Here is a 12,588-nt window from a genome sequence, read left to right on the forward strand (position 1 = left end):
GATGTCAAATACGGAAAAACAATATCTTCAATACATCGAACATTCTCGATGAGGAGTTCTTGCTTCAAGCCCTCCATTCAAGAGGGGGGAAGAAGGCATTATTTGTACAGGCCCATCAGAATTATACAAAAAGCATTTCAATATGCTAGCCTGTGATTATTCTCCTTGAACAACATTAAATTTACAGATGAATCGTACTAATCTACAGTTGGGACTGGCTCCCAAAAATTTAACAAAAGCTTGTGTCGCTCTACAGGTAATACAACAATCTACACCAAATGATTGTGAGGACAAAATAGAGTGGTATCTGCCTGAACATGTACAGAAAATTGTCATGTCTTCTGCTCCTCAACTTAACGCTCTGCCTCAGCCACAGTGCCCAGGTGAGAATCAGGGTCGCTTCGTTCCACTGGCGATCCAGGCACAAATGGAACAAAACCTCGCCCCCCGAACATTGGGCGCATGAACCGATCATCAAACTTGCGCCATAGGCGGTGAACAGAGCGAGTTGGTGCAGTGAGAATAAACTGGAGATTGTACCGAGGGGAGGAGATCTGGCCTACATCGAAGTCAGACCCCATCATGCTAGTGAGAAGTGGGTCGAGAATTGACTGGCTTGAGAGCAGAGATGACGTGTTTGGGCCAGTCCTTGGTGGGATGAGGAGAGTAAGCAGCGGCTTAGTCAGCAAACCAAAAACCTGAATCAAATGTTGGCATGTAAATTAGCAAAACGATGCTCCTTTCAATTTTCTCAAGAAAGCAAAGTTGTTGATCCGTGTCTATGGACCTTTCATCTGATTTTGTGTATCAAGAAACATATAAAAAGTATTGCAAGAGGTAATATTACACTAATTAGTTTCAGTATCATCTTCTGTGTCTGCATAATGTGTAACACATGCACATTTATGAAGATAATAGTATAACATAGCAATCTTACCATTGTGCTGAACAGAACAACAATGACTGTGCTGGTGATCATGAGCATTAACTCGCACTTCAGTATGACCAGATGCTGTAAACTGCAAAGGTTTACAAGGACTAATACAAATCAGAGCCTATAGATTAGGTGCTTAAGCGTAGATATGTAAAATCTGGTAGCAGATTCAAAACATTTTCTAATGATGGGAATCTGGTTCGAAAATCACCTTGTTATAGGTAAGTGCAATTGATACTGCTCCTCTCATTAGACCAGCCCACCAAATGATTACCTAAAGGAAAATACCAGCAAGTTAGCTCCTGGTTTCCAAAGGGACACAAAATGCAGATGCATAAAAAAAAGCTCAAGTACTAACTTGTTGCTTGAAGGATATCTTTGGGCGTGCCTCCTTTTTACTTAGATTGGATAGGAAAGACAAAGGGAACACAAATGCTGCTCTTCCAACCATAACCAAGCCCAATATAATTGCACTTAAAGCAATTGGTTTCTTAGGACTGCATCATAATTCATAGGAGAAACAAATAAATACTAATTTGGGAGAAAAAAGGTCATTGTAGAAAATGAAAGGACACGATATCCATGGGAGCTGCTGTTAATTAAAACGTCATCATTAAATATTAGCAGCAAAAGGTACCTGCTACTAGCTAATTTCCACTTTTCGATGTCCAATGCATCCATCCCAACATAGAGAAAGAGAAAATTTTCTGCAATGAATGATAAAGTTGCAAAAGTATGCCTGCAGCACGGAAAAGGCAAATCAGCAAGGTAGTATATATAATGCTCTTTATATAAAATGAACCATCATGTTTTCGAGTAAAGCTGACTACCACAAAATACATACTTAGTGGTAACTCTAGAGCTTTCTGTCACATTATGCCATGTGTAATGTGACATTACTATTCCACAGAAGAAGACAGTAAGAATGCCACTCAGGTCCAACAGCTGAAATATGGTAGAAATGATCAGAAAAATCTTGGTATCATGTTGTTTGCAAAAAGGCTAACGAGACACTGGGATCGTGCATGCTGCTAAAAAAATAAGAACTAAGGTTGCAAATCAACACAAACTAGTAACTAAAATTTAACACATGATATTCATATACTCCCCTAAACATTTTAGTATTTTACTAGCAAGAGTTGCTTATTTCTTAAGTTTGGAACTTCTTATATTCAGGCACTGACCATTGACAGCATGTATGAAAGGTATGCCATGAGCATCATGATAGAAACTTCTCTGTCAGTTGAATGTCTGCACATCACCACAAACATTAGCTCTCACCAAGTGCCACCATGTTATTTTGAAGTGTAAAGTGCAATAAAGTACACATCAGAACTAGAGATCTCTCTACAGACCTTGCAAAGCAAAGCTTCTTGATAATGTATGCACTAAGCAACCCAGTCTGCCATGAAAGAATACTGTCAGTCAGTCAAAAGAGGCATGCTCAGAAATCGTAAAGGTAGGTTGCTTGAGATTTTCTGATGCGGTGTTACTTTAGCAGTAGGAGATTACTATAAGACACCACAACTCACAACAGTAGCAGGTCACTTACAGCTACTCCAAGTATTGTGCTGGTGATGAACAGATAGAAGAAATTTCCGATGAAATTCAACAGAACAAGAGCATCAAAATGACCAATATCAAGGTTTTCAATTGCATTGAAGAGCACAACAGATGTCGCATCATTAACAACACCTTCACCAAAAACTAGACTATAGAGTAGGGGTGTTTCATCCTGGTTAAGCACCTGCAGGTAACAAAATTGAGTACTATACTAACGCGCCAGGAATTGGCGCGCGCTCATGCGTCGCGGCCCCACGCGGGCCCGGGGGTACTGTTCATCATATAACAAAATAATAAAATGACTGTTCATGTGGGCCGGGGGTACTGTTCATAATAAAAAATTACTATTCATGTGGGCCCCACCGGGTACTGTTCATAATAAAAAAATATAATTCGAAATTAAAAATAAAAAAATTAAAAAGTGGCCCCATGTGTTTAAATGTTTAGTTTTTTATGAAAAAAAATTATATACTACATTTACCTCTATTATATATTGGATTTTATTTTCACTTTGTGAACTCGCAAAATATAATTGAATCATACATTCATTTCTAACCCTATCATTTTTTCTACCAAAATTAATAATTAGTGTAAGCTAATCCATCAATTATATCTACTAACATACACAAAATAAATTCTTCTATGTACTATTTATACAGGGCCCGTGTGGGCCCTGTGTGTTATTTAGGTGTTACCCACATAGTATTCAATTGGAATCCACCCACAAAATATATTTAATTATTTATTTACATGAAAACAATAACCATATTTCATACACTACGTCTACACATGCTAGCCCCTACTATTTATTGGATTTTAATTCCACTTCATAAACTCGCAAAATATAATTATATGACAATCTATCAACTATACCTATGACACTTCATTCAATACATCAACACGTTGCCAAAATATATCAACACGATATTGATTTAACTGTAATATACGATAATATATTTTTATTATTATTTTACATCAAATCTTTTGCTACAGGCGCGCAAAGCGCGCCAACCTGCCTAGTTCCAATCAATTAGCTTTCTATCTCATTTTACAAGATAAAGATAGCAAATAATTCAACAGTAACCTGTAAGGTGCAAACAGAATCTGTTGCAGAGAAAATAGAACCAATTGCTGCACATATATGGGTAAACAAACAAAAAAAGTATTAGCAAATTGACAATGGCAGCCATGGTATAATCAGTGAGTAAAAAGGTCAAGAATATATCCCACCAAGATAGTCCCCAAGCTCGAGTGGACCAACATCAAGTTTCTTGAACAATCCCATGGCACCTGATATGTCCATTAGACAAAAAACTTAGAAACCTGAGCAAGACATGACCTCCACAAATTAACAGGTTTCAAGAACAATTATCAACAATGCTGCTGATGCATCACACGGTTGCCAAGTATCAAGAAGCATACTTTACTGTAGTGATTATCTAAACTATCCCAATTGCTTCAAGAATATTTAAAATGTATATACAAGGGCGCATTTCAGTTTTCTTTAATTTAAAAGAATAGGCTTCTTTCCAATGTTCATTGTCAGCACTCAGCATGCCCTAATTGGTAATGACCATTCATATTATACTAGATTCACCACTTATGACAGTCTCGGGACAGTTATGTTGGTTTGAAAGGAGAACCAATCCCTGGAGACACCAGCTTCTACCCTACAGAACATCTATCCATTTAACCAAGTTGGTGATCCATGTTCTCAAAGCCTTATGTTTCGACCTATTAACTTATTGAAGTGCTAAGTACTAACCCACATGGCGCACCACATAACCAACAAGCTAGAAGGTTTTTTAGTCTATTATTACAACTGAAGAAGGAAAACCAAGTTGGCTTCTTAGTAATGTACTGCGAGTATTTTATGTAGCACCTAACCCTGCCATAAGGCTGCATAGGAGTTATGGCCATTCATTGCTAAAGAAAATATCTTTGCTTTGCCAACAGATATTTTATCTATCCCACTTTTGTTGTGTTGTAATGACAGTACTATTTCTTTTGAGGTCCTGCTTAGGTTACTAGCTTGAATCAGGTTAGGGGCCTTTACAGCTAGTTGTTCTGCTCCTCTAGTTCCCCCCCTTCCTCTATACTCTCTCAGACTACTGGTATTTCCATTTTGAGTAATGGAAATGGGAATGGCATCGATTAAAAAAACAGATATTCTCTTAATTTACAAGATATCACCAACAGCAAAGCTAGGACTGAAGGAAAATTTCCATCTAAAGCACTTGACAACTGGTATTGTCGTGGCAATGATAGTTAGGGCGTAGGCCCAAATGCCAGTGGAGTAGTTCTTTTTTCCAACCTATAATTGACCCTAGTGTATTCAACATTTTCTTAAAAAATGTTGTGTAAATACAGTACTAATCAGAAACATTATGAGTTATGACTATACATGTGAAACCAAAGTAAGACCATGCAAACAGCAGAAGTGGTTTAGCAACTTACCAAGAGTGATTATTACAAAGGAAATCATAGTCCCAACAGCTCCGAACAAAATAATTGTCATAAAGTTGCGGAAGAATTGCTTTTTCTTTACTTGAAACCTGATAGTGCAGAAAAACATTTACAACGGTATTTTTAAAGGTTTACTAGCATGAAATGTGTCTTTTGGAGTTTAAATAAGAAATGCAAATTAGCATTAGAATGTTTTAGGAAGTTCTGCAGATATCATTGCACGGTTCTGTTGGCCTAAATTACTGAAATAGCTTACCACATTCGGGAAAAATGACTAACATCATTTGAACCTTTAGTTATACAAAGCTCCCTATAAGAAACTGACACAATCCTCCAAAGCATCCAAGGAAACTATGTATTTCAGGAAAAGAGATTGTCTATTGGAGAAAATGGTTAATACTGAAGAGAGAGAAACTCAGGGTTTAACCATAGTGTAATTACAAGTTTACAGCATTCAGATTCCATAGGAAAGAGAGTGGGTTTGAAGTTGAATATATCATTTGCACATTCAGCATTTACCGTTTGACCTCTCACATTAATGGCTTTAGAAGCTCAGGCAATTGAATATTGCTCGGAATTAGTGTACCCGAGTTTTTTTTCACGACCGTGCAGTGCCACGTATTTCATTAAGAAGAAATTAGCGTACCAAAGTTGCTTCGAACTAAAAGGTTATGTTGTTGTTTTTTGATGATAAATTGATCAGAATCTAAATGAAGCCAGTACTGGTTCTTAGAAGGAAAAACTCGGCTCCAAAAGGAAATCTAAGACACAAAACCGCCATAGTACTTTGCAAACTCACCCAGCATTGAAGATTATTGGCGGAAGCAAATAGATGAAAAACAGGTCCTCGCTAAACACGAGGATGCGTGAATTTGTCCCATTAGTAGCGAGCAGAATCACACCTCCGGTGATCAGACCCTATAGGAAACACAGAACAATTAAAAAAAGAAAAAACTGAAACTAGTGCTCACTGAAGAATAGCCACAAACACCTGGACTGCAAGAGCAGAGAGCCCACCATAACAAGCGCAGTGATGGACTCATTCACCCATCGGTTCCCTTCGAGCACACCTGGAGTATTTTGAATATTAAATTGAGTGATGTTAGTTTGCATCTGATATGTTGGTTTGCATCTAAATATATTGTCTTTTACTTTTGCATTTTGGATCAGATCGCGAACAAGAATTTTTTTTCTTACAAAAACGTTCAACCCCACAACGGCAAACAAATAGACGTTAATGCCCCTATACACCCTGTTCACTGGGCTGGAGCGGCTAGCTGGGGTTGATTTATGTGAGGGAGGAGTATTGTAGCATTGGTGGCACTATAGCGGATGGTTACTGTAGCAAAGGGTTAATGTAGAGTTCCAAACACAGAGAATCTGACCATATGCGGTAATACTGTAGCAATAATGGTACTGTAGCGCTGGTTCGGCTGGACAAGCCAAGTCAATAGGGTCATAGTGTCATCATGCATGCTGTAGGCTAGATATGGTAACAAATATCCCGTGAGTCGCATATGAGAGTGAGAGGGTGTTTTGGAATAGAGACTTAAAAAAGTCCTAGGGACTTTTTAGTATTTAGAAGTATTAAATAAATGTTAATTATAAAACTAACTGCAGAATCCTGGGGCTAAACTGCGAGACGAATCTAATGAGGTATCTTAATCCATGATTAGCGAACGGTTACTGTAGCATTACTGTAGTAAATTATGAATTAATTAGGCTCATTAGATTCGTCTCGCGAAAAAGCACTCAGCTGTTAAAAAATATTTATAAACAGGTTTTATTTAATATTATAAAATAGTAAGATTCTTTTTGATGTGATAAGGACTTTTGAAAAAAAATTGGAACCAAACGGCCTGAGTCGTGGCTTTGGCACATGGATTGCCACGGTTAGATAAACTCAACATTATTATCGGAAATGCTAGAAATAGAACGTCCAATACATGTGACGGTCTTCCTACCGCCCGAACCGGCGACACTGCTCTGCGACCGCCGCCGGCCCTTTAGCCAGCAATGCTCGCCTCCCGTGCGGGCCAGCTTGCTCCCACGCTCCTTCCCCGCCGGTGGCGGCTCGCTCGCCTCTGCTCGGTTGCGGTCACGGCCGATCGCTCACCGCCCGTTCCTAGCTGTGTCCCGTCCCCAACCATGGGGACCTGGCGCCGTCCCAAGCGGCGGCGAGCCCCACGCGGGCAGCCCCGCGCGGGGACGGTCGCGGGAGCTCTAGGGTGGCGGCGCACGAGGCCGCGCGGCAAGCTTCGGGCCGGTGGCGTCGGGAGATCCGGGGAGCAGCCAGGCTTCAATGATGTTGCAGTAGAATGGTTTGAATATTGCGAATGATTGATTTGAATGTTGCATAAAACAGTGTTATAATATAACAGAAGTTTTACTCTTTGCATCCGGTGCGTTTTATGTGTCTCAATATGTGGCAGAATCGGCTAAATTAATCCGGTTCAAATGTGTTAACCATTACCATTACCGATAAAATGGTTAATACGCACTTCAAACGGAATAATCTAACAGTCTGTCGGGTAAAATTCCGATACAACCACTGTATTACAAATCGAAACAACATACCTCACGTGAATGTGAGTCCAGAGATTACAACAGCCATAAATTGTACAATACAAATTTTAATAGTAAATGTTATTACAAACTGGGTTTGAGAATTCAAATTGAGTACCTCAGAAATTTGAAGTAGATAAATTCTTCAGAGTTTATAAACAACTGAAAAGAAAACAACATCTAGCGATGATATATGACATTATGATGAAGCCCATACATGACGTCAATCTCACCAAGCATCACCAAAAATTTATCTGAAAACAAAGTCAAAAGTAAGACTGGGTATATTAATACTCAACAAGACTGATCCGACTAAGGGTATATAATATCCCTTTAACTAGACATGCAAAACTTGTGAAGGCTCTGGGGTTTCTTTTGCTGAAAAGCAAAACAAAGAGTAGGTCCTTAATTCAAGTTTTAGCTTTCAGATTCTAGTTTATTTATCATTCTAGGTAAGCACCTATCTATACAATTATGGTACAGAAATTATTTGCATTCAACAAAATTGAGTATCATAATTGTTCCACTTCTTACTCTATGTGGCAAAGGAATCAAGCAGTCTCAATTTCCGCGAGAAACGGACAATTCTGAACCGAATTTCCAACCTTGCAAGGGTAAACGTAACACACACCCTTGGAGCACTGTCGAGTCACTCCCAAACAACCATTTGCTTCTCATTCCGGTTCATGGATCAGGGCCACTCTCTCTGACTACAGTGAACCACCACATCCCTGCACCCGTGGTGTTGCGCAACATAAATAAAATTCTATCTCTAAGAGAGAGTGGGAGGTATGTCCACTTGCCGGGCCGATCAGTTACTAGGCTTACCGCATACCATATTTACGGCATGTGGCTGGTACTTTCAAACGCTTAACCACCGCTACCACACATTGCGGTCTTATCAATTTCATCAATACAGACAAATTTCAACCATGAAGCTTGTAACCAAATCCATCCATGGTCGTTATAGTGATTACAAGAATGTAAACAATCAATTCCTATAAAGCTCGCGAGTGACAAGCAATCACTCTATTTTTACCGGTTTTATTAGCTTAGCATCTATTCGGACTCAGTCTCTAGTGTTTAATCAATAGATACCTAGAATTATGCATCTAAGATTTTTATTCAACTCTAATAACTTAAATGCACAAGTAAATAATAATAATAAGTTGCATAATTTAAATTAATGGGATTATGCACTGGTGCTTGCCTTCAATGGCGTCTATGGGGTCACTAGCTTTTGACTCTTCCGAATTGGAGTTCGGGACTTCAGTTAATTCAATAATATTAGCCTCGGCTTCAAAAATATCCCCGTCTGGTTCCTGAACAAGCTCGTACATTTTGTCTGTTAGTGATGTTGTTTCTATATGAGATGCAATAATTTGAGTTAGTGAAGTGCTAAAGTATAGCTTTCCTTCACTAAAAAGTTGAAATTCAATAAAGTAAATATTAAGTCTAAGCTTAATAGCTTTACTTTACTGGGCAATCGTTTATAGAGTAAAAGTGAACACGATGAACTCCATAAAATAATATGGTGAAGGGATTTTTATTTCAATAAAACAATCCACAGGAAAGATTTAATTAATTCCTTAAAGACACAAATAAAACATAGGAAATATTTTTTAAAAGCACAAGCTAGAGTCCACTAATGGGTCTAGAAAAATTACACAGAGGTAGACATACTCTATAGAACACATGGTCCAAAGCTCACTCAAAGTATAGTTCTAGAGCAAAAGATACAAATAAAAAGAGCTATAACTTAATCTTATTTTTTAGACTTAGCTTCACAAGAAATCAACTCAAGACATCAAAATTGTAGGGCTAATAAAAAGGAACACAACAAAATTAATTTGATATTTTTCTGATTTTTCTATAATATTCAAGAATTTTCCAAAGTTCACCACATAAAATAAAGAAAAGGTTTTGGTCTTTTGCAGAAAGGACCCCAAAAAGAATGAAATCAAAGTAAATGGGTCCTTGGCCAGTTTAGGGAAGATGGCAGGAAAGGGCTGGCCGGATTCCGGCGGCGCTAGTTGCCGGCGGCGAGGGCCGAGGGGCCCGAGGGCATGAGTGGGCCATGGCGTACCTGTAGGGGGGGGTTTGATGGGGTTGGGATGGCCTGTGGTGGCAGTGCCACGGGAGTAGGTGGCCGACGGCGGCGCTATGCCGTGGCGGCAGCGCGCCGGTGAGGCAGGGAGGGGATGGCCGGGCTTGGGAGCTTCACTGGGGCGAGGGCAAGCTTGTGGGTTGCTCGATTTGGGTAGTGCAAGGGAGGAGAGGCGGCTCCACGTGCGGCCGACGAGCGGCGGCGCAAATGGAGGAGGGCGGCGGTGGGAAATGCCGGGATAAGGCCCGGCCGGGACTATTTATAGCCTGGAGATAGAGGGGATAAGCAAGAAAGGGAAGAGATGAGCTCGCTGGAGGCTGTGGGCAGGATCCGGCGGTGGGAGTGCTGTCCAACGGCGGCCGGCGGTCGTGGCGTGAAGAGATGTTGGCGGGACGGCGGGGCGCGAGCGCAGGGTGCCAGCGTGGGAAAAAGAAGCGGCGGCAGGAGGTGCTGGCGACGCGTGGAGAGGCGCTAGGGCAACTGGCGGCCTGCTGGCCGGCGGCAAGAACCGGCGGTGGGGCAAACCGGCGGCGAGGGTGGCACCCCTGTTTCAGCAGAGAAAGGAAGAAGACAGAGCCAAGGGTGGTTTTGTGATTTTCCAAAATCTCAGGGACCTAACTGAAAAGTAAAATTTCTCATTGATCGAGAGCTCAGATGAAAAAGCGTTCAACATGAAAGTTGTGTAACTTTGTAAGATCTACAACTTTCATGTTGAGCAAAAACTCACTAGCACTACAAGAGATTTGACTATCCTTGATGATCCATTATCGTCACTAAAAATATGAGTTTTCGTCATAGAAGTGCAATAGTGACATTTTTAGTACGTCATGAGGATCGTCACAGAACGACCGTCACAAAATGTCATTTATGACGTCCTTATGAAAATCATCATAGAATGAAACACATTTGTGACGATTTGCTTATTGTCATAAAAGTACGTTTGGTGACGATTTCCTCATCATCATAAAATGCCTCTAATGACGATGATTGTCACTAAATTTGTACCTTCTATGACAATTGTTTTTTTATCATATAATGCTTTAGCAGAACGTCACAAACCATGAACCAGCATGACTAGTCTATGACGAACAGACAGAAATTATTATGATAACACAAACATATATTAGACAATCCCTGTAGAATTGCTCAATTGAAGCATTCAAAATTACATGGTATTTATACATCATGTGTCATTACAACCATTTCATAACATGTCACTTTGTCACATGTTTTGGACCATCCAAGTGACACAAAATTAAAGTAAATGGATGCCTATGTTCACCAAATAAACTTGCTCGATAAAGTACTGTACCAAAAAAAGGACACTACAACATCATCTGCAGAGTTTGGCTCTTCACCTTCTATGCCATCACACTTTCATTGCTCCATAGTCTTCAACCGTAATGATTGAGCAGGATGACACTACAAGAAACAAAAATGATAAGAAGGCATAACTAGAACCATGTAAAACTAGCATTCTAACTTTATCCTTGACATGACAAGCAGGGTTGTATTAGCATTCTAACTTTATACTTGTGGACAAAGAATTATCTATCAAGTCGCAAGAACATTCTAGTGCCAAAAGGCCAAACTGTCACTCAAGCTTTATGCTAGAAGTAGATCACAGACTAAAAAGGCTACTGGTAAGCTAATGATCATGTTATCAGACCAATTGCTTTTAAGTTCTTCTAAAGTGTATCTCAAACACTACCAGAGGGAAAAGAAAGCTCTATATTGATCCAGCAGTGGTCATGCATTGCAAAAGTTAAAAATTAGGCCAACAAAGGTAAACAATATCACTATAAAGAAACAATTTTGAAGGGTAATGCATTCTCCTTTAAACATGCTTGTTCCCTCTTTCCACTCACTGATTGATCTTTCAATCTCCAGTGAAACCCCAAGAAAATACATAATTTGGGCGATTGGGCAGGCATGGTTTTTATGGATGAAAAAGGGGATTACCTTATGGAAATGGCTGGATAGGAATTTCGTCGAACACCACACCTTCAAAGAAAGGAATACCCCTCCACTTTCAGATGGGTAATCAAATCAGTTTAGATATGAAACAACTGTTGAATCTATGCACTGAGCAAAAATCGATTAAACCTGCAGACATTAGAAAACAATTGGTGCATGAAATTCTTAGATCCATTCTCAATGGGAGGGAGGGGAGGGGGCAGACCACAGTGATTCTCAGGTTGCTCTGTCTACTACTGGCCGGAGGAACATGATGATGTGCGGTGCCGCGGAGGCGCTGGCACCACGAAGCGCGATGGCGCGCGAGCTACCATCTCCGTGGTCAGGAAGGTGCCGAGCCAGATGCGCTCCTGCGTTTGCGGCTCCCGCACCTCACAGACCCAGCAGGAGCCCCCAGCCCAGGCGCGCACGCCTGCGGGAGGCGGCGGCCCGGTGATGTCGGCGTCGAGGAAGCGGCGCCCGAGGGAGCCAGCAGCAGCAGCCAGTGCCGCCTCAAGGAACGACGCGGAGGGGAGGGGAAATTTGGTGTGATTTGGGGAAGCTAGGGTTTGGGTTGGGGGGGTGTATATCGTGAGTGGGCTGGCGGGGAAGGGAAATTTGGACTGGATTGGCGCGTTCTGTTGGCGCGAGAGTAAGTTGGGCTGGAAATTTTTGTTTGCTACAGGATTTTTGTCTGCAACATCCATATATGTCATATGTATTATAATCATTCGGCCATTATACAAGTCAAATTACAAAAAGTTTATGTTTATAGAAGAAAATTAAGAAATATATGATATTTGCACATATTGCATCGATATGGAATATCCAAGCCAATATCTTTGGGAACTTCCATTGCACGGCATTTTATATTATTATTTACATAATCGGTAAGTAGCCAAATAGTTAGTCATTTGGATATGCTCTGTTACATGCAAAACACTTACTATATACTAAAGGGACTATTGTTGCACAAGGACATTATAAAATGCAATCC

At 40.4% G+C, this 12,588-nt stretch overlaps 1 pseudogene; it reads right to left on the reverse strand.

Annotated features, from left to right (window-relative positions):
* Positions 1-26: 26 nt before the first annotated feature.
* Positions 27-6,026, reverse strand: LOC120697429 (annotated as a pseudogene).
* Between the last annotated feature and the right edge of the window lie 6,562 nt (positions 6,027-12,588).

The sequence above is a fragment of the Panicum virgatum genome, chromosome 3K (assembly GCF_016808335.1).
Source record: "Panicum virgatum strain AP13 chromosome 3K, P.virgatum_v5, whole genome shotgun sequence".
In the NCBI taxonomy this organism is placed as follows: Eukaryota; Viridiplantae; Streptophyta; class Magnoliopsida; order Poales; family Poaceae; genus Panicum; species Panicum virgatum.